At 36.9% G+C, this 24,169-nt stretch overlaps 1 long non-coding RNA gene across 1 annotated transcript; it reads left to right on the forward strand.

The window, feature by feature from the left end:
• Positions 1-418: 418 nt before the first annotated feature.
• On the forward strand, positions 419-6,933 carry LOC122472539. Its single transcript, XR_006294463.1, has 4 exons — positions 419-549; positions 792-2,163; positions 2,964-4,861; positions 5,867-6,933. It is a non-coding gene; the product is annotated as an uncharacterized LOC122472539 (long non-coding RNA).
• Positions 6,934-24,169: the final 17,236 nt, after the last annotated feature.

The raw sequence follows: 24,169 nt of genomic DNA on the forward strand, positions 1-24,169 counted from the left end.
GGGTGGCATTGGATTCAGGGTAACTTTCTTTGGAGAAATAGCTCATGCTCTGGGTGTTGTTTTGTTGTTAATCGCCTCCACCCTATTCACGTTTAACCCATTCTTTATACTCCATCTTTGGTAAATGATTTCACATTTAAATTCCGATTAAATTGCAATGGCTTGGGTTTTTTTGTTTGTTTTTCAAATAAGTTGTTTATGGAGTGGGTGATGAAGTGAGTGAATGAACACTCAGAGGGGTTTTTGTGTTTTAACAGATGTCTGGTGATGCCGTACCTGAACTTTAACAAACTATTTTTTTTTTCAACGTTTCTATTTATTTTTGGGACAGAGAGAGACAGAGCATGAACGGGGGAGGGGCGGAGAGAGAGGGAGACACAGAATCGGAAGCAGGCTCCAGGCTCTGAGCCATCAGCTCAGAGCCCGACGCGGGGCTCGAACTCACGGACCGTGAGATCGTGTCCTGAGCCGAAGTCGGACGCTTAACCGACTGCGCCACCCAGGCGCCCCATTAACAAACTATTCTTAACAGGTAACTGTTCTTAAAAGGTAAATTTCGGGGCGCCTGGGTGGCGCAGTCGGTTAAGCGTCCGACTTCAGCCAGGTCACGATCTCGCGGTCCGTGAGCTCGAGCCCCGCGTCGGGCTCTGGGCTGATGGCTCAGAGCCTGGAGCCTGTTTCCGATTCTGTGTCTCCCTCTCTCTCCGCCCCTCCCCCGTTCATGCTCTGTCTCTCTCTGTCCCAAAAATAAATAAACGTTGAAAAAAAAAATTAAAAAAAAAAAAAAAAAGGTAAATTTCTAGGTTCCATAGCAGGCCATTAAAGGAGATAGTATAAAGCAAGAAGCTTTCCAAGCAACTCTTAAATCATATGTTTAACCTACTTGCATGGTGGAGAAAATTTAAGAGAAGATGTAGAGGAAGATGCACAATAAATGGATGAAGTGAATGTTACACAAATTAACTAACAGTAAAGCAAAATAGAAGTGATAAAGTAATAGAAAAAAAAAACAAGGAAAATAAAGTGGGGTTGCTTTGGAGACAACCGAAGCTAAGGGGATGATAAGTTATTTCAATGAATCGTCCTGGGTTCAAATGCCAGTTTCATGGCTTACTGACTATGTGACTGTGACTTACAAGTTTCATCTGTAAAGTGGGTATAAAAAAACTATTTACTTTATAGGTCATGAGAATTATGTAAAAGAATCTATGTAAAAATACTTCTCATGCAGCCTGGCACCTAGTGAATGCTCGATAGTGGTTATCACGAAACACTTAATGCGGTAGAAATGCAAAGTAACATTTCTCGCATCACACTATTCTTCGTACTTTAATCTATCGAATGCCATAAACAAGAAAAGCTTTCATGATTAATATCTTCCTGGTTTTTTTTTTTTTTTTCCTGACTGGTAGCCTCTAGAGAAAAGGTTTTTTTCCCACTTTGGTAAAATGGGTAGTTTCTCTGGTAAATGATTTCTTTTGCCCCAGAGTGATTTGGCTTCAGATCGTAGTATGATTAAAAATTTAAATCCAAGAGTCTATGATAATAATTAAGCAAGGGCTATGTGTATTTTGCTTCAGGGCAAGTGTCATGCCAACCAACAAGCTACCAGTTGTTGGAATTACAGTGTAGAGTAAGGTTCCTTCCTGAACCATGGAGTTTGTATGCCCTGGCTTCCTACTCACAGGCACTCACGGGCATTACCCTGACACATAACTTCAACAGTTTAGAACCTGAACCTAATAGTTACGCATTTCTGCTCAAATGACAGTCAGTCCCGTGTTCCTGAGTCAGTACAAGGCTTTATGTAGTGACTGTGACACCGAGCAGCCTTCCATCTTGGGGCCCCTCTATATCCTACAGCTTTGTAGTCCTCTCGGGTGTAATGTGTTGCAATTCAATAAATTGTTGGATAACCTCTACAAATAAAGAGAAGGGAATTCTCAAAGAGAAAGTCCTTTTGCTTTCCAATCTGCCTGCTTTCTAAGAACCCATGCCTCATTTCCCCCTGTGCACATGTTTACCTGACACCAGCAGGGCTGTGTGTTCTACAGACTTGGAACAGCAAACTAGAAATACCATACTCTGTACCAAGACTGCCTCTCGGCAGAGAATGGTGTGTATGAGCAGCCCGTTTTCCAGATGCATCCTAGATGTGAGACTGTAAGTTTCCCTTATTGACTTCAATGTGGATAGTGGCCAGGTGAAGGGGGGTGGTATGGTGCTTGCTGGGACAGGGAAGAATCGATCCACAGACCAGTAGGGGCTTGTTCTTAAATAGAATCCCTTTGAACTCAAAACGTTTACGAAACACAAGGTGAAGAATATGAAACCATTTCTCTAATTCACTTTATTCTGAAGGGCATACATCTTATGGGAAAGTGTGACCAACCAGATTCAACTCTGCTCACATCCTGTATTTTAAGGTCTAAATTTAACTAGTTAACATTTAAGTGGATTGGGGCTATTAGTACAGAAAGAGTGATGGGCTATGTTCCCCCAAATTTTACATCTCCCACCCCTTCAGCCTTTTCGCTTTAGGCCTGTCGTTCATATTCTCTGACTTGCATGTTGTTTCTCAGTTAAGACATAACTTATAGGTCTTACTTTCCTTATTCTTTTTTAAGTATTGAAGTTTCTCTGGAGGTAAAAATGAACATTTATTTTATGGAAATATCTGTATTTATTTAAAAACTCAATTGCTTGATTATTCAAGAATTATTAATTTGTATAATAAGCTGATTAGTACAGTAATTATATTTAAACACACACACACGCACACACACACACACACCATTTGCATTTTTTGCGCATAGTTATTGGCAAATAGTCACATGGCCATACTGAACCCAGCAGTAGGTAGTGTATTTTTGTGCCCTGGGAAAAGAAGGAATGGATTTGTGAATGGTTTGAGGTTTTTGTACTACTATTCCTCTCACAGAACCCTGAATTTTTTTCAACAGCTGTCTAGGTCAAGCATAATGATTCTGATGAAAAGTGAAGGATTCTACTGTATGTAATTGGACTTTGACAGAACAGGTTTGCATAAAGAGAAGGTTATTATTGAAACTTGGCCATGACAAAGAAACTGGTACAGCTTACTTTTGTCATCTAGTCTTAAATTCATCAACCTTGGTTTAAGAACGGTTTTGATACCACAGTGAAGAAGAAAAGATTTCTAGTTTGAGGTCATTAGACATGAGCCGCTTGAACGAAAGAAAAATGAGTCGTCTAAAATGGCTACAGCGGTGGATATTGTTTGTATCAGCATGGAACAGAATGAGCCGCCTCAGAAAACTACAAGAATCCCAATTAGACAAATTTTTCCTCTGGATGGAAACTGGTAACAAAGATAAAGGAGTCCAATAACGAACTCTTTATTTTTCTTTCTCTTGACACACCCCCTCTTTTGTATCAGGCACTAAAAAACATGCCTGCCCTAAAATCTTGAATATTGAGCATTTTGATGCTTCCTCCCTTTTTTCTAAGAATTTAACATTTCCCACAATTTTGTAGCACTGATAACTATCACTCCTGTCCCCTGATAATCTCAGTTCCATGCAACTTGTAAAAGGCAGTCTGACCCTGAGACTTCATAGTGGGTGGCAGATGGCTTTCATGAATGCCTATTTTTGCTATTAAAATAAAATGACAGGAAACACCACAGAGAAGTTTCTTTTATTTGAAAAAAAAAATGAGGGTTGTCATATGATGTGAAATACAAATCTAAGGGCTTTGGCAGTCACTAACCTCACGTAGCATGGTTATCACTGGAAGGTAAATGTAACATCTACCTTCAGGTCTCCGTGAAAGATGCATTGTGCGAAAGGCAAGACAGTGCTTTCTGGCCCAATACTTACACGTGTAGCAATTTATTATATGAAAATGCAGAGTGCAACTCAGACAACTTGTGAGCACTTATTGAAGTTGCCAGGCAAAAATATTTTCCTCCATGCTACATTAGCATTTTCTGGTTTAGACCAGCTGATCTTTTTGAATTGGGCTGCATGAATCATCACATCCAGTATGTAAATTTCATACGTATATTTAAATATTTTTCCTCTCAAATTGGAACCAGAATTCATATTATAGCCAATATAGTCTGGAAAAAAAATAAAAAGTCAGGTTGCTGTCCTTTGTTCCCTCCACACATCTAAAAATTCTAAGAGCCTACAAGCTTAATGTGGAGAGCATCAGGGATGTTTTCAATAGTCAAGAGTGTCACTCATTCTACTTTTTCAAAGTTCTTAGTTCCCATTAATAATTTTATATACCATAATCATTCACCTTGAACATTTGCTAATACGTTTAAAATGCCATCCTCTACTTAATTGTTTCCAACAAGCGCTTTTATTGAACATCCACCAGGCAAAAATGTACCATTTCGAGTGTTCTGGAACCTCCTGCTTTCGTTTATTAATAACTCCCAAACAGAATGTCTGCTTTAGACATTAGTTTCCGAAATAGAATCGAATCTTAATTAGTTCAAGAGAAACTCTACTTAAGTAGTCTTAGAGAAAATGCGCTAATTTCCCCTCTAATATATCCTCCTGTTGTTTGACTGTGATGAGAATGGTCTTTTAAAAGAGGCCTCAGGTGTGAAACCAACTGTTCAGGCTCATTGTCAGCTGCTGGTTTCTAGAGTATTAATTCAAAATTAGTGAAAATATAAGACTATGTCTACATTGGCCAACTCTATTGCAAAATTGAGCAATTTTCAGTCAAGGGTGCAGCATCCTCTACAATGCCCTTGAGGAAGATTCAGAAGCTCATTCTATTTCCATCTGCTTCCATCATTAGAGAATGCAGTTGATTGATTCAACCTCACTAACAATAAGAACGGATGCTGTTTAACTAAAAGGTGAGTATAGGCATAACATCTACGTCAGAATTTAGAAAAATAGCAGGCTCTTTGTTAATTTATATACAGATATGGATACACATAAATTTATACATAGATACATATAATTTTTAAAGATAGAAATTATGGGTCTCATGGTATGAAATGCCCTTATTTGTATTGGGCCCTTGTTATTGGGTGAAAAGTGCAAAACAAGAGTGGGCACCCATGAGCCAGCTAATGCCTCTCATTCCGTCTTCCAGCAGGAAATGAACACTGAATACGAATAGCACACATCTTCCACGCCACTCATTTAGCATCCTTCATATGTTCCATTATCAGCAGCATTATAATTCATATTATTATTGATGGAATTTGGTGTATATTGCTGATTTCCCTAAAAATATCAGACCTTCCTTTTGAGTAAAAATTGGTATATATTTAAAATCCCTTGTGGGCCCTAGTGAAGTGCTGTATACAAAGTAGGCACTCAGGAAAAATATGTTGGAAGATAAATTAATCAAAAGCATTATATTATAAGCTATCTATTAAATGCTTAAGTACAGATTGTCAATTGCCCCCTAATATCTACTCACTTCTTCTTTCCTGTAGGAACACAATGCCTATTCCCATCCTCCAGTTTTAGCAGGGCACACGGCTGTCTTGTTAGGGACTACATTTCTCCATCTGGCTAGCAGATAGATAATATGTTCAATGTCTAGCTCATTTCTTTAACAATGAAACTGGTACCTTCTATCTCTTTCATCTTTTCAGGGGTGGTGGTGAGCCATCTTCACTCATGTGAGATGAGCAACACTTAGGGAATGCTAGAAAATGAAGCAGAAGGAATCTAGATAAAGTAAAGCTTTTTATGTGTTAGAAACTTGTCCCCTATCGCTGCACTGTTACATGTGAAAGAAATAAAGTTCTATTTTCTTTTTGAGTGATTGTATTTTGGAGTATCTTTGTCACTGCACCTTCACTAGCAGCCTCTTTTACATAAATGCATAATGTTCTTTTCCATAGGTGCCATTCTAGAATTTCATGGATTCACCTGTTGTCCCCTAGTAGGTCTATGATAATCTGAGAAAGCAGCTAGACCAGACCCTTGCAAGAGGGTTTGTGTCCTACATGTTGAAGACTGAAGAGGACTCTGTTAAGAATGCCAGCTCCCAAGTAAAATATGGGCAAAATTGGTTGGAGTTGAAGTCTTCCGTGTAAAGAGGTGCTGCACCACACAGATCCTCAGACCAAGCTACCTTCATCAATTATGCAATCTGTAACTCTGCCTCAAATAAAATCAACAGGAATTTCTTTTAGGCTTTATAAATAACTGAAAACAAAGCTTAAACTTAGCCTTGGATGATGAAACTATTTTTTTTTCTAAAAGCTTCTTTGTGGCCACACACACACATTATAAAAAATGGAAGAAAAAGTTGTTTTATATTTCTGCTTACACAGAAATCATATTATTGTACAGAGTAAAACAGTAAACTTAACTTTGGGGCTCAATTGAGACTTGTTTAATTGTTCAGAATACAAATATTCAAGAATATTACAGAAAGTTTCATTATAATTTACTAATCAAAATACTATTTTTTGGTCATTTTTGTTTGTTTGTTTGTTTTGGCCAAATGCAAAATGGCCATTATTCTAGTACAAAAGGAAATGTTTGGGGGAGTTTACTGAACACAAAAAAATCAAGTGATTACTAGAGTTATTTGAGCTTATAGCTGTCCTTCAGTTGAGATTTCCAGAAATATCTGCCATAAATTTTATTCTGCATTTTAGATTAAGAAAGCAGTGTTTATTTCTGATAGGGTCAATGTATTCGCAGAAAAGGAAAGAAAATCTCTATATAACACTTAGGTCAAGTTTGCTATTTTGAGCAATAAATGTCGATGTTATAATAACATAATTTTTCTCCATAATACTAACCTTTTGAGAAAAGAAAAGCCTTCTTGTTGTTAAGCTGATCAGTTCTGTCTGGGTAAACAGGACTTAATCATGTAGCAATTACTTGTTTCAGGAAGACTCTCTGTTATTTGTGTTGTGTTAATCCACATCAAAATAAAATAGCCTTGGATAGGTAACTTTGTGACTTAGACTGACATAGATGATGATTAAGAGTGTCTAAAAACCTCATTTATGGCTCTATTTTAAAGAGCTAATTGAATCACTATACATTTAAATATAGTCCTTTGAAGATTTTTGGCAATCACTTCTAGAAAAAAATAACTGGTTGCATTTTTTAAAATTACCTGAAAAATAATAGCAAAATTCAATAATGGACTGAAAAAATAATCAATTACTTGAAAGCTACCTGTTTTTTTCCAAATTACAATTATATACTAAGATCCTGAGTTTGGAGGATCATTTTAAGTAAAATTTCTACCAACCTCCCTTTATTTGAGAACATTTCTAAACTAAAAACAATTAAGTTTTGAGATCCATTTAATTTTTACTTCTTTTAAGTACCAGCATAAACATCTGCCATCTGGCATAGAAATTAACTCATATGGTGGGAGGAGAGATGAGATTTATTTAAAAGTTCTTTGTCTTTGATACTTTTCCCTACTGCATTTTCCACTAGTATAATTTGAACCTGACTGTATTTAAATAACCATTTATCGCCATAATGGAAGAGCAGACTTAAAAATACATAACTGCTGTCATTCCAGGAGACCGTATTAAGGAAACATAGAATTTGCCATTCTAGATCAGACCATTTGTCTGTCTTGTCTAACACTTGCCTCTGGCGGTGGCCAATATTGAAGACAATGGAGAACAGCAGAATTATGCAACGTGAGCACAAGCCATTTTTTAGGGGAATAATTATTTTCTCAGTTGGTAATCTTAGACTATGGAATATTAGAATTGAAACACCCCCATCTGTTTACATTATTAATATTTTTATCAATCAATAAACTAACCAGTTCTGTTAAAATTATTGTACTGAATTATACTTAATAATCTGTATGGTATTTCTGTATTTCTGTATATGAAATAATCTTATTGCACTAACACTGGGTATTTTAATGCTATGATTTTTGAGCATGAGGAAAATATGAGGACTTTCAGCTACAAAGCAAAAAAAAAAGTGCCATTTAATTTCAGTGAATAGTGCAGAGTCTACATAAAGATGTATTTACTACAAAAGTTCAGCTTTCAGGTCCAGAAATTTAACATTATCTAATTTTATACAAAAGTTACTATAGATAGTAGCAGAAAAATCTTATTCTGAGTGATTAATGAATTGACCAGAATATAGACCTACATATTTTGATCTTCCTTGACAACTCACTAATGTTGTTGAAGAAAGTGCTATGGAGGCATCTCGATCCATCTCTGAAGTTATAGGCAGATGCAGCAAACAGAATACTTACCAACTGTAGACCTCAAACACACTCATACACGATCTCTCCAACGCGCCAATCATATCAAACGCCCTGGTGTTCCCCAAACCCATTACTTGCCTTCGCCTTACCCTCTGCTAATCCCTTCCTTACCTCTCCCCAAGTGAATATACATGACTTTCCTCTGAGATTATATACATTATGCACATTCTTGCATAAACTGCTATAATCCCTCAAGGAATTATAAATGCATAAAATGTGTGTACTCTGTCAGTCAACTCTTCACTTGGCCAGTAAAATATATTTATAAAACAGCTTTTTTTCTGATCTTCACAATCAGAAAAAAAAATTGAGGGTCAAAAGTGAATATTTGTTAATTAGCAGTACTGACCAAACGACAAGTCCCACTAATGATGAGACCACCTGTTTTGAACAAGACCTCCTTAATGTTCAGAAATCAAGAGTTTTAAATAATTTGGGTAAACACCTGCACACCTGGTTACTCGGCTGAGCTGAAAAATGGTGAGTGTTAGTGGCTGAAGATAGTATCAGACATCATTTCCACCCTCCAAAGTGCTGATATATCAGCTACTAATTTAATAAACTCTTTTTCCTGAAATGACAAATTCCTTTGGAGATATTTTTCAATATTTGTTGTTATCCATATTGAGGGATAATAAAATCATATATGACCATGGATGACTAAAGATATCCAAATGAATATGCTTAGGTAGTGAATGAGCTTTTAAAGTGCTCCTTTAATAGGTAAGTAGTTGAAACAGTTTATTTCCATTGGCTTTGTACTTTACTGACAGTAAAAGAAGAGGCTCAAAAAAAAAAAAAAAAACAACCCAAAAACTCCAAAACAAACCAAAACCAAAACAGAAAACCTTTTGCCTTCTTCCAATAAGAGGTGGAATGCTGATATTGAGCCCAGCTCTAAAGACATCTGGAAATCCTTGAATCAGTTCCTTAGCTCCTTGCATTTTGTAGGTTAGTCTTTCCATGGAGGCAAAAAGAACTCCTTCAGAGCAAATAATTCTTCCAGCAAAATCAGTCCCTGCCTTTTACATGGAGCATATCCAGTCAGAAATAAACCTGGCCAAGACTCCATCCATAATTCTACTAGACAATTTTTAAATCTGTTAGCCAGAACCTTGACTTTAGTATAAGGTTTATATATCTCTCCAAGTCAGTGATTCTCAAAGGGAGCAATTTTGTCTCCACATCACTCCTGCCCCAGAACATTTGTCAATGTCTGGAGACATTATTATTGTCCCCACCGTGGGGCTGGTACTGGCATAAAATGGGTAGCAGTCTGGAATGCTGCTAGACATCCTACATCGTAGAGGGCATTCCACCCACAATAAAGAATTGTCTGGTCCAAAATGTCAATAGTGCTGAGGTTAAGAAGCTCTGTTCCAAATAAAGGGCGTTAGGAACACAACCAGAGAAAGTTAGAATGTTGGCCCACGCATTCAGGAATGAGAATTGCAGGCATAGACTGGGACTTAAGTTAAACATAAACATATACAATTCTCAAAGTAATACACTAGGCTTCTGATACCCATTTTTAGTGCTCCTCTCTAAGGAACCAGGAAGAGCCCTTCTATATATTTCTGGTCAGTTCCTCAGTTTTCTGGTGATGCTGACGTGCCTGTCTCCCACGCAATTCACTAGGTCATCTGTGTTTTGTTTGGTCATGTCCTTGTTTCATGCTCTGCATTGCTATTTGCAAACAAGTCTAATCACTGAGAATGCAATGGCCTCAGATTAATTTTAAGCAGCAGCCTTTGTCCTATTATTCCTATGGGAGTTTTGCTTGCTCAGCAGCTCTGTGTCTAAACTGACCATTCTGTGCCATACTGAGACAGAATGAGAGATTTGTTCTGCAACCTTCCACGGAAAAGATCACTTCCTGAGGAAGTTCCATTTGGAAAGGCACCCTTCATTGACTGTAAATATAAACACTATGACATTCCTGTACAACATCAGTAAAAATCCACTTCTCGACCCCACTTGCTGCAACTACTCAATTTTTTCCCTCTTTAACCATTTCATGCCCAATAGCAAAAAAGACAAAATGTCATAAAGTGACAGAACATGCAAAGGTATCTTTGCAGCTCCAGGAGTAGGGATATTTCTAATTTTAAATTTTTCTAGAGGATAGGGTGCATTAATCAGCTGTCATTTATCCTGTTAATTCTGAACTGATAGAAGTACCTATAAAAAAAAGTTTACAGTTGTTGGAATTCATTCAAACTTGCTGCAGCTCTTGGATATCAGCACCAACACAGACTTTCAAAATTGCTCCAAAGCTGAATACATATCTTCAATAAACTCTCAAATGATTAAGTTTAAAAATGAGTATTGTCTCAGACAACTGGTCTGATTTTCCGTTCTCATTGCTTTTCTCCTTACTGAACATGCACATCATATAACCTCTCTATCCCCTTTCTCTTGCTTTCTATACTCCTCTTCCACTTTTATTGCTCGACCATTCCTGAAGAAATGACAAATGGTTATCTTCAGATCATGTTTGAATGAGAGTAATAATAATAATAATAATGATACAAAAATACAAATTCAGAGAAGATGTGTTTGATTCAGAAGCCTGCGTATTTGTGCATGGTGTGAAAGGTGTCCTAAGAAGGTATTAATCTTATTTTCTCCTTTCATTTTACATGAAAGCTGTCATTATTGGGATAAGAATAAAATGAACATAAGTATGATAAATGATAAGCGCACATGGAAGTCAATATACCACTCTGAGAGAGCATTGCTAATCAACCAGTGCAGTAGGCTAATGCACCATGTGAACAAGCACCTCAGAGAGATTCTAAATTTGTAACTCAGGGAAGCTTGGCATTTAACTTGAGCTGCTTTTGGCTTAAGGTGAAACAAAGGGTACAATCATGTTCCATTTGTGGATTACAGTAGCAAATCATGTTTCAGAAGGTGCCTTTGCAAGACAATGTAAAACAAAAGACCAATTCTATATCCCTAACAGGGCCTAGTATATACGTGAGTTGTTCAACGAATGTTAAATAATGTTAATAAAAATGGGTGAGAGGAAGAAAATAAGTGAGAGAGTACCACACCTATTTTTTTTTTAATGAACAGTGAAAAGGAAGAGTAAGAGAATCAATTAATTCTCAGTTTGAAAGCTTTGCCTTATAAATTAAAGCTGATGAACATGATTTTTAAAATGCAAGTGCTTGAGTCTCTATGCTATTGGGGATCTGCCATGTTTTAATACATATATTTTTTTGCCATTGAAAATTTTTTTTAATTTTATTTTTTTAAACTAATACATCCAAATTAGTTAGCATATAGTGAAACAATGATTTCAGAAGTAGATTCCGTAAAGCCGCTTACCCATTTAGTCCATCCCCCCTCCCACAACCCTTCCAGCAACCCTCAGTTTGTTCTCCATATTTAGAGTCTCTTCTGTTTTGTCCCCCTCCTTGTTTTTATATTATTTTTGCTTCCCTTCCCTTATGTTCATCTGTTTTGTCTCTTAAAGTCCTCATAGAAGTGAAGTCTTACGATTTTTGTCTTTCTCTGACTGACTAATTTCACTTAGCATAACACCTTCCAGTTCCATCCACATAGTTGCAAATGGCAAGATTTCATTCTTTTTGATTGCCGGGTAATACTCCATTGTGTATATATACCACATCTTCTTTATCCATTCATCCATCGATGGACATTTGGGTTCTTTCCATACTTTGGCTATTGTTGACAGTGCTGCTATACACGTGGGATGCATGTGTCCCTTTGAAACAGCACACCTGTATCCCATGGATAAATGCCTAGTAGTGCAATTGCTGGGTCATAGGGTAGTTCTATTTTTAGTTTTTTGAGGAACCTCCATACTGTTTTTCAGAGCGACTGTACCAGCTTGCATTCCCACCAACAATGCAAAAGAGATCCTCTTTCTCTGCATCCTTGCCAACAGCTGTTGTTGCCTGAGGTGTTAGTGTTAGCTATTCTGACAGGTATAAGGTGGTATCTCATTGTGGTTTTGATTTGTATTTCCCTGATGATGAGGGATGTTGAGCATTTTTTCATGTGTTGGTTGGCCATCTGGGTATCTTCCTTGGAGAAGTGTCTATTCATGTCTTTTGCCCATTTCTTCACTGGATTATTTGTTTTTCGGGTGTTGAGTTTGAGAAGTTCTTTCTAGACTTTGGATACTAACCCTTTATCTGATGTGTCATTTGCAAATATCTTCTCCCATTCCTTTGGTTGCCTTTTAGTTTTGCTGATTGTTTCCTTCGCTGTGCAAAAGCTTTTTATTTTGATGAGGTCCCAGTAATTCATTTTTGTTTTTGTTTCCCTTTCCTCTGGAGACATGTTGAGTAAGACGTTGCTGCAGGCAAGATCAAAGAGGTTTTTGCCTGCTTTCTTCTAGACGATTTTGATGGCTTCTTGTCTTACATTGAGGTTTTTCATCCAGTTTGAGTTTATTTTTGTGTATGGTGTAAGAAAGTGGTCCAGGTTGATTCTTCTGCATGTCGCTGTCCAGTTTTCCCAGCACCACTTGCTGAAAACACTCTCTTTATTCCATTGGATATTCTTTCCTGTTTTGTCAAAGATTAGTCGGCCATAGGTTTGTGTGTCCATTTGTGTGTTCTCTATTCTGTTCCATTGGTCAGTGTCTGTTCTTGTGTCAGTATCATACTGTCTTAATGATTACAGCTTTGTAGTATAGCTTAAAGTCAAGGATTGTGATGCCTCCTGCTTTTGTATTCTTTTTCAAGATTGCTTTGGCTATTCGGGTCTTTTCTGGTTTCATACAAATTTTAGGATTATTTATTCTAGCTCTGTGAAGAATGCTAGTGTTAGTTTGATAGGGATTGCATTGAAAATGTAGATTGCTTTGGGTAGTATCAACATTTTAACAATATTTGTTCTTTCTATCCAGGAGCATGGAATCTTTGTGTGTGTGTGTGTGTGTGTGTGTGTGTGTGTCTTCTTCAATTTCTTTCATAAGATTTCTATAGTTTTCAGTGTATAGATTTTTCACCTCTTTGGTTCAATTTATTCCTAGGTCTTTTATGGTTTTTTGTGCAACTGTAAATGGGATCAATTCCTTGATTTCACTTTCGGTTGCTTCATTATTGGTGTATAGGAATGCAACTGATTTCTGTGCGTTGATTTATATTCTGCAACTTTGCTGAATTCATGAATCAATTCTAGCAGTTTTTTGGTGGAATCTTTTGGGTTTTCCATATAGACTATCATGTCATCTGCGCAGAGTGAAAGTTTGACCTCCTCCTGGCTGATTTGGATGCCTTTTATTTCTTTGTGTTGTCTGATTACAGAGGCTAAGACTTCCAATACTATGTTGAATAGCAGTGGTGAGAATGGGCATCCCTGTCTTGTTCCTGACCTTAGGAGGAAAGCTGTCAGTTTTTCCCCTTTGAGGATGATATTAGCATTGGATTGTTCATATATGGCTTTTATGATCTCGAGGTATGCTCCTTCTATCCCTACTTTCTTGAGGGTTTTTATCAAGAAAGGATGCTGTATTTTGTCAAATGCTTTCTCTGCATCTATTGAGAGGATCATATGGTTCTTGTCCTTTCTTTTATTGATGTGATGAATCACATTAATTGTTTTGCAGATATTGAACAAGCACTGCATCCCAGGTATAAATCCCACTTGGTGTGGTGAATAATTTTTTTAATGTATTGTTGGATCCAGTTGGCTAATATCTTGTTGAGGATTTTTGCATCCATGTTCATCAGGGAAATTACTCTATAGTTTTCCTTTTTAGTTGGGTCTCTGTCTGGTTTTGGAATCAGGGTAATGCTGGCTTCATAGAAAGAGTTTGGAAGTTTTCCTTCCATTTCTATTTTTTGGAACAGTTTCAAGAGAATAGGTGTTAACTCTTCCTTAAATGTTTGGTAGAATGCCCTGGAAAGCCATCTGGTCCTGGACTCTTGTTTTTTGGCAGATTTTTTATTACTAATTCGATTTCCTTACTGGTTATGGGTCTGTTCAAATTTTCTATTTCTTCCTGTTTCAGTTTTGGTAGTGTGTATGTTTCTAGGAATTTGTCCATTTCTTCCAGATTACCATTTTATTGGCATATAATTGCTCATAATATTCTCTTATTATTGTTTTTATTTCTGCTGTGTTGGTTGTGATCTCTCCTCTTTCACTCTTGATTGTATTTATTTGGGTCCTTTCCTTTTTCTTCTTGATCAAACTGGCTAGTGGTTTATCAATTTTGTTAATTCGTTCAAGGAACCAGCTTCTGGTTCCATTGATCTGTTCTACTGGTTTTTTTTTTTTTTCGTTTCAATAGCATTAATTTATGCTCTAATCTTTATTATTTCCTGTCTTCTGCTGGTTTTGGGTTGTATTTGCTGTTCTTTTTCCAGCTCCTTAAGGCGTAATGCTAGGTTGTGTATCAGATCTTTCTTCCTTCTTTAGGAAGGCCTGGATTGCTATATACTTTCCTCTTATGACTGCCTTTGCTGCGTCCCAGAGGTTTTGGGTTGTGGTGTTATCATTTTCATTGACTTCCATATACTTTTTAATTCCCTCTTTAAGCCCATTCATTCCTTAGTAGAATGTTCTTCAGTCTCCAAGTATTTGTTACCTTTCCAAATTTTTTCTTGTTGATTTCAAGTTTCATAGCATTGTGGCCTGAAAATATGCATGGTATGATCTCGATCTTTTTGTACTTACTTAGGGCTGATTTGTGTCCCAGTATATGTTCTATTCTGGAGAACATTCCATGTGAACTGGAGAAGAATGTATATTCTGCTGCTTTAGGATGACATGTTCCGAATATATCTGTTAAGTCCATCTGGTCCAGTGTGTCATTCAAAGCCATTGTTTCCTTGTTGATTTTTTTATTAGATGATCTGTCCATTGCTGTGAGTGGGGTGTTGAAGTCTCCTACTATTATGGTATTACTATCAATGAGTTTCTTTATGTTTGTGATTGAGTTATATATTTGGGTGTTTCCACATTTGGTGCATAAATGTTTACAGTTGTTAGGGCTTCTTTGTGGATAGACCCCTTGATTATGATATAATGCCCTTCTGCATCTCTTAATATGTTTTTTATTTTAAAGTCTAGATTGCCTGATATAAGTATGGCTACTCTGGCTTTCTTTTGTTGACCATTAGCATAATAGATGGTTCTCCATCCCCTCATTTTCAGTCTGAAGGTGTCTTTAGGTCTAAAGTTGGTCTCTTGTAAACAGCATATAGATTGATCTTGTTTTCTTATCCATTCTGTTACCCTATGTCTTTTGATGGGAGCATTAAGTCCATTGACATTTAGACTGAGTACTGAAAGATATGAATTTGTTGCCATTATGATGCTTGTAGAGTTGGAGTTTCTTTTGATGTTCTCTGGTCCTTTCTAATCTTTGTTGCTTTTGGTATATGCCACTTTGAATGACAGTCTTGCTGGATAAAGAATTCTTGGCTGCATATTTTTCTGATTCAGCACACTGAATATTTCCTGCCACTCCTTTCTGGCCTGCCAAGTTTCTGTGGTTAGGTCTGCTGCAAACCTGATCTGTCTTCCCTTGTAGGTTAGGGACTTTTTTTCCCTTGATGCTTTCATGATTCTCTCCTTACCTGAGTGTTTTGTGAATTTGACTATGATATGCCTTGTTGATGGTCGGTTTTTGTTGAATCTAATGGGGGTCCTCTGTGCTTCCTGGATTTTGAGGTCTGTGTCTTTCCCCAGGTTAGGAAAGTTTTCTGCTATGATTTGCTCACATAACCCTTCTACACCTATTTCTCTCTCTTCCTCTTCTGGGACCCCTATGATTCTGATGTTGTTCCTTTTTTTTTTTTTTAATTTTTTTTTAACATTTATTCATTTTTGAAAGGCAGAGAGAGACAGAGAGCAAATGCGGGAGGGGCAGAGAAAGAGGGAGACACAGAAACACAAGCAGGCTCCAGGCTCCGAGCTATCAGCACAGAGCCCGACCCAGGGCTCGAACTCATGGACTGTGAGATCATGACCTGAGCAGAAGTCAGCCACTTCACTGACTGAGCCACCCAGGCGCTCTGTGATGTTGTTCCTTTTTAACGAGTCACTGATTTATCAAATTCTTAAATCGTGCTCTTTTGCCTCTTTTTTTCTGCTTTGTTATTCTCTATAAATTTGTCCTCTGTATCGCTGATTCTCTGTTCTACCTCATCCATCCTTGCCGCTGCTGCATCCATCCATGATTGCAGCTCAGTTATAGCATTTTTAATTTCATTCTGGCTATTTTTTACTTCTTTTATCTCTGCAGAAAGGGATTCTAATCTATTTTTGACTCCAGCTAATATTCTTATTATCATGGGTCTAAATTCTGGTTCAGACATCTTGCTTGTATCTGTGTTGGTTAAATCCCTGGCTGTCGTTTCTTCTTTCTTTTGGAGTGTATTTTTCGTTTTGTCATTTTGAAGGGAGAAAAGGAATTGATGAGGTAGAAAAATTGAAATAAAAAAATTAAAATTAAAAAAATATTAAAATTAGAAAATAAAAACACACACACACAAAATCGAATAGATGATGCTAGATCCTAGGTGTGTTTTGGTCTGGATGTTGAAAGTGGTTTGACAGATTAGAGGGGAAAAAAGGGGAGGGAGGGAGAAAAAAAAAAGGAAATCGCTTGAGAATTTGAAAAATGAATACCCTGAAGTAGACTAAAATGAGATGATGAAGGTAAAATAGGATTGGAAAAAATATACACAAAAGTAAAGAATATAGTAGAAAAAAATTAAAGAAAAATATTTTTAATAGAAATTAGAAATCAATATGAATTTTTTCATTTTCTGTATTTAAGAAAAATGAAAAGAAATGAAAAAGAAAAAAGATAAAAAAGAAAAGAAAAAAAAGAAAGTGTTTGAAAATTTGAAAAAGTGAATACACTGTAGTAGACTAAAATAAAATGATGGAAGTAAAATAGAATTTGAAAAAATTTACATAACAGCCAAAAAATATAGTAATAAAAATTAAAAATATTTTTAATAGAAATTGAAAGTAAAAATGAAGTTTTTCTCTTTCTGCATTCAAGAGAAAGAAAAGAAATGAAAAAGAGGAAAAAGAAAAAGAAAGAAAAAAAGGAAATTGTTTGAAAATTTGAAAAGGTGAGTACACTGAAGTATACTAAAATAAAATGATGGAAGTAAAATAGAATTTGGAAAAATTTACACAAAAGTAAAAAAATATAGTAATAAAAATTAAAGAAAGATATTTTTAATAAACATTAAAAATAAAAATGAATTTCTTCTCTTTCTGTATTCAAGAAAAAGAAAAGAATTGCAAAAGAGAAAAAGAAAAAAAAAATTGAATAAATGAACCTGCTAACAGATTAAAGTAGGACTGAAATTGCTTCGTTTTCCCCTAGAAATCAGTCTATGTAGCTCTTTATAGTCCATAAATTAAGCTGGTGGTGAGACTTGTGTTCTTGAAGAGCGAAATTGGCCCAGTTGGGCGGGGCTCTGTGTAACAGCTCCATTCTCCACTAGATGGCGCTGCTAGTCTACTGGGGTGGATTCTTGTGGTGCTCCTCAGTGCGCATGCGCGGGAGCGGTGAAAAATGGCGCCATCCAGCCACCCAGTCTGTTCTCCTGGATCAGCAATCGCGTACCCGTCCTCTGTCTTCAGCTCTCATCTACTCCCCGCTTTTCCACTCTCCGTGATCAGGCCTCAGGCAGTACCTGTCTCCCAAGTTTTGTCTCAGATGCGGCTGTTTTCCCTGGCCCCTTACTTCTGAAGGACTGCAGCTTCGACCTGTTCCGCCCCTCTGCAGGAGGGTCTCAACGAGCAATGGCAGAATGAGCAATGGCCAAATGTCAGCTGCAGCCAGGAACGCTTGCTGCTGCCAGTGCCCCGAGACGGCAACCAGGTGCCAGCCCGCCTCAGAAAAAGTTTGCGAGATAGTGTAGCAGCAGTATTTCAGGGATTACGGAAAATCACAACAGACATCTGGCACCAGGCTTCATGCTTAACGACCTTGTTCCAGTACCAGCGAATGTGGCCTCCCTCTGGAGTCTGCTGGGACCAGGTGGCTTCAACAGTCTCTACCAAATGTCCTTCCAGCAGTGGAACCGCTTTTCCCCATGTGGCCCAAGAACCTCCCAGACTCCACTTTGTTCCTGGGGATTCACCCTTCCCACCAGAGCACCACCAGGTATCGAGCTGTGGAGTTGCAGCCTTTGCTCTCCCCTTGTTTAGAGTCTTAATGGAATTTAAGCCCTCTCCTTTCTCCTTTCTCCCTTCTCCCTTTTTAGTGTAGTGCCTGCAGCTGTTTCCAATTTTCCACTTTCTCTCCAACTGCTTTTGGGGAAGGGTGCTTTTCCTGTATTTTCCCCCCTCCCCAGTCTCCGTCCTCTCTCTGCCCTCAAAAGTGGTTCCCTACCTTTCACGTCTTCTTGCTCCCTAAGTTCACTTCTCCGCTCTGTATACCTGCTGAATTCTGTGGTTCAGGTTGCGGAGATTGTTGTGTTAATCCTCCAATCAGGTTTCTAGGTGTGTAGGATGGTTTAGTGTTGGTCTGGCTGTATTTCATGGATGCGAGACACACAAAAAACTTCCATGCTGTTACGCTATCTTGGCTCCTCCTCCTAATACATATTTTTAATACATATTCTTAATTATTCGTAGATAAATGAATCCCAGTTCTTTGATGATCTCACAATCTCTTACATATCTCTGTTGTCAATAGCATTACATTTCTGTTTTGCTTATTCCAGTGAACCAAGAAGATGGAAAAGTAGGAAGTCTATGGTCCTGTTATTTTAACTAAAAGGCATTTCTTATCCCCCTTTGACAACAGGGGAATAGATGGCAACTGGACTAAATACCAATATGGCTTGCTGGATTGGGCTTGTGTTAGTTAAGAGCATTATTGGCAATAGCAGTTCTTTTGCTGATTCTTGGGATGAATAGTAATTCTTATTGAGATCAGTCACGTTGGCTCTTCTGGTATTTCAGAAGTGCCTCTGCTGCACTCCCTTTCCAGGTGGCTGATGAATTAGTATTTACTGAGCATCTACTATGTGCCTGATTCATTGTTAAGTACCTAGAGAGCCACAGGTAAAATGATTTAGTAAAGCAGAAAGCCCATAGCCATCTAGAAAACATGTCTGTCTGGAAGTTCAGGAAAGAGTTGGAGACATGTTAAAAGGGAATGTGGCCATGGCTAGAAAGACGAAGCCGATCACTCAGTTGCCATCCTACATCTGCCATCACCCACCCCCCACTCTCATAACCATGTTCCAAACCCTATGAGGACCTGGTAATATATGAGTAAATGGTGAAGAATAAGCCAAGAGTGCAAAGGGGAATAACCATAGTGATTGCAGCTAGAGACTAAGAATGGTGTGATGTAAAGAGCACCAATAAAAAGACTCCTCATATTTTTAAACATCATAATCTAGTTGACAGACATCAAAGACATTGCAGCATGGATAGGGAGCCAATAGTGGTTGTGAGGTCATTGCCAGCTTTATTTGCCATCAACTAAATCAGTACTGTGCTCTGTTATTTAAACATATTAATATGTTTCAGAAGTTATTAATAGAATAGTTAGTATAAGGTATGCAGGTTAATTAATCTAAGTTATTAATATGTCATTAGTATAAGTTGATACATATACATATATATACATATATATATATAAAATATATCAACATGGCTACATATAGCAATCTTCTCAGTAAGATTTACTCTCAGTGTCTACTGTATCTGGCCTTATATAGGTACTAAATGAACAAAGATGACTAAGACATGGTTTCTGCCCTCAAAGAGGACAAACTAACTGGGTATTTTCTTCTGAAAGGTGCTGATATCTACAGCAGAATCATGGTCATGATTGGTTAAACCTATTGGTTAAATATATTCGTTTTGTGGGTTAAACCAACTGAAATTGAGTCTCCTTAGTCCAAGGATAATTTTTAGATGAGATGGGACATGAAGGATGTATTTGAATACATAAAGGGGTAAGGAACATTCCAGATAGATGGCAATATGGAAGCGAAAAAGAAACTAGTTTTGGGAAGACAACATGGTACCTGCCTGACCTGACAAGGTCATTCACTGAAATCCAGCAGGAGATAAGGGGATTTCTGCATTGCTCAGAGAGTAAGTAGTCTTTGGAGAGAGATTAAGTCAGGAAGTCAGGAAGTCAGGAGATCTGAGTTTAGCTTTGTAATCTTGAGCCAAAACTTAATCTCAAGTGTTTAATCTCAAAATCAAGTTTTAATCTCAAAACTTAATCTCAACTTAGTCTATCAAGTTTTAATTTTCCTATTTATAAAATGAGAGTGAAAATACATATTTATCTCTCACGTAATGCACATCGTCTTCACAGAAGTGTTTCTTGACTGAATAAGAACCGAAAGCAAATTGCTTTGAGCTCTTGGAAGAAAGATATTACTCATATCTAAGGAATTATTTTAAAATCTTATATTCATTCACTTTTATATGTGGTTTTGCTAAAACAGAAAGATTAGTTGGAAGTTAATCCTGCTGGTTTGGTAAAATCAGTAAAAATGTCCTCCTGATTTTTTCTGATCATGAGATAAAATTTATTGTCCTTAGCAAAGTAGATTATCAGCCATTCTCTTTGAACACGTAGAGTTCAAAAATAGCATCTGTTTTTTTATAACCTAAAAAGTGACAAGTAAACTTATGAAATTTCATTCCAAAATGAGTTAAATGCATGAAATAATTTTTGGTTTTGAGTTTGTTTTTCCTATCTGCATAATACAAATTGGATCTTCCCTAACTTAAATTTTAGCGATTTCAAAAAGGCTAATACAAACAAGTTTCTTTCAAGCATGTACTTTAGGGTGTTTTTTTTTTTCCCTGACAAACTTACTAAATTACTTTTCTATTAAAGTGCATTTGAACAATCATAATTGTAGAATAGATTAGAAATGTCTTCATTCTTTTCTATACCTAATGCTCAGCTATTAGCTAAAGTCATACTGCCTCTTAAAAATCTAAGAAAGATGAACTTGAACCCTTATTTTATGTCCAGTAGAAAGTCCAGTGCGAGAAAATACATCCTACCTGAGATTTCTGCTTCTTAAGAGGTATTTCAGCCCCCAGGTCATTTTGCTACCTTGTTCCACTACATTGTCCTGGAGATGAAACTCACCTTGCTCATCTGCTTTCAAGAGCTTTTGGTGTTAGCCAAGGTTAAGGATTCTTTGGGGAAATAAATGGGATTGACAATGCAGCATTATAAACATAAAAATTGAATATCAAACATTTCATTTCCTAAACTGTCCATTTGTAGGTGTCTTCTGAAAATCAGGTTTTAGCCTTCCTTTATGTTTCACTCATTTCAAAGCCCAACATAAAACAAAATGAAAACAAATTCTTCTCATTTTTATGATACAGGACAATTGGATACTCTCTGGTTTCTCATTAACTCATAGCCTTGCGGTTATATTTTCCATTCCAAAACACTTTTTCCAAACCCACATGATTCTTTCCCTGTGAAGGCCTGCTGTTACTATATTTATATTTTATTACATATTTTATATCAAAATATGTTTCAGACTGGTTAAACCATAAAGCTAGTAGAAGAAAATTCTGGTGATTGGGTTTTGTTTTGTTTTGTTTTGTTTTTGCAAATTTCAGAGGTTGGAAAGATATTTTAAATATAAAATAGATGTTAAATGATAATACCTAAAAATTTATAAATTTATAGATTGGGTCACATTAAAAATAATTAAGCTTATAAGGAATTCACCTTGATTCTTAAATTTTTAAAAATTTATTGCAGTGTTAGTGATGCCTGGGTGGCTCAGTTAGTGAAGTATCTGACTCTTGATTTCCACTTAGGTCATGATCAACTCAGGTTCATGAGTTTGAGCCCTGCATTAGGATTCTGTGTCTCTCCCTCTCTCACTGCTCCCCTCCCACTCATTCTCTCTCTCTCTTTCTCTCTGTCTCTCTCTCTCTCAAAAATAAATAAATAAACATTCAAAGAATTTATTGTGGTGAAATACACATAATATAAAATTTCTCATTTTAAAGTGAACAACTCAGTAACATTTAGTACATTCACAGTGTTGTGCATTGTGAATGTACCACTTCTATCTAGTTCCAAAACATTTCCATTGTTCCAAAAGAAAACACTGTATCATTAAACAGTTTTCCCCATTCACCCCTGCGCCCAACCCCTCACAAACATTGATAAACATTGATCAGCATTCTTTCTTTACGGACTTCACCTGTTCTGGATGTTTTCATGGAATATAAGTAGATATAAGGGGAATCATACAATATGTGACCTTTTGTGTCTGGCTTTTTTACTTAAGAATTTTTTGGTGTTTATTCATGTTGTTGCATATATTAGTATTTCATTTCTTTTTCTGGCCAAATAGTATTCCATTATATGTATATATCACATTTTTTTCCTTCCAAGTTTCCTCCCCACCTCACTCCCAAATTCTTATTTAAATTCCAGTTAGTAGGGGTGCCTGGGTGGCTCAGTTGGTTGAGAGACCGACTTCGGCTCAGGTCATGATCTCATGGTTTGTGAGTTCGAGCGCCGCGTGTGGCTCTGTGCTGACAGCTCAGAGCCTGGAGCCTGCTTCTGATTCTGTGTCTCCCTCTCTCTCTGCCCCTCCCTCACACATGCTCTGACTCTCTCTGTCTCAGAAATAAACATTAAAAAAAATTAAAAAAAAATTCCAGTTAGTTAACATATAGTGTAATATTGGTTTCAGGAGTAGAATTTAGTGATTCATCACCCTTATAAAACACTCAGGGCTCATCATAAGTGCCCTTGGTAAACCCATCACCTATTTAACCCATCTCTCTGCCAGCCTCCCCTCTGATAACCATCTGTATGTTGTCTATAGAGTTTATTTTATGATTTGCCTCTCTCTCTTCCTCCCTACCATGTTCATCTGTTTTCTTTCTTAAATTCCACTCGTGAGTGAAATCGTATGTTATTTGTCTTTTTATGACTTATTTCACTTAGCGTAATATTCTCTAGCTCCATCCATGTCATTGCAAATGGCAAGATTTTATTCTTTTTATGGCTGAGTAATATTCCATTGCATATATAGCACATCATCTTTATCCATTCATCAGTCAGTGGACATTTGGACTCTTCCCAAATTTGGCTATTGTTGATAATGCTGCTATAAACATTGGGTTACATATTTCCCTTTGAATTATTATTTTTGTATCCTTTGGGTAAATACCTAGTAGTGCAATTGTTGAGATGTAGGGAAGCTCTATTTTTAACTTTTTTGGGGAATTTCAGTTTTCCAGAGAGGCTGTAGTCTGGAAATTCCAGAGCAGCATTCCCATCAACAGTGTAAGAGGGTTCCCCTTTCTCTGCATCCTTGCAACATATGTTGTTTCCTGTGTTATTAGTTTTAGCCATTCTGACTGGTGTGAGGAGAAATCTCATTGTAGTTTTGACTTGTATTTCCCTGATGGTGAGTGATGTGGAACATCTTTTCATGTGTCTGTCGACCATCTGTACACTTTCTTTGGAAAAATGTCTACTCATGTCTTCTGTCCATTTTTTAACTGGATTATTTGTTTTTTCAGGTGTTGAGTTTTATAAGTTCTTTGTATATTTTGAATACTATTACATATGTCATTTGTAAATATCTCCTCCCGTTCTGAAGGTTACTTTTCAGTTTTGATTGTTTCCTTTGCTGTGCAGAAACGTTTTATTTCAATGAAGTCTTAATAGTTTATTTTGCTTTTGTTTTCCTTGCCTCAGGAGATATATCTAGTAGGAAGTTGTTATGGCTGATGTCAAAGAAGTTACTGCCTGTGTTTTCTTGCAGGATTTTGATGGATGGTTTCCTGTCTCACATTTAGGTCTTCTCCCAGTTTGAATTTATTTTTGTGTATGGTGTAAGAAACTGGTCCAGTTTCATTCTTTTGCATGTTACTTTCCAGTTTTCACAACTTCATTTGCTGAAGATACTGTCTTTTTTCCATTGGATATTCTTTG

This window comes from Prionailurus bengalensis, chromosome B4, assembly GCF_016509475.1.
Source record: "Prionailurus bengalensis isolate Pbe53 chromosome B4, Fcat_Pben_1.1_paternal_pri, whole genome shotgun sequence".
NCBI lineage: Eukaryota > Metazoa > Chordata > Mammalia > Carnivora > Felidae > Prionailurus > Prionailurus bengalensis.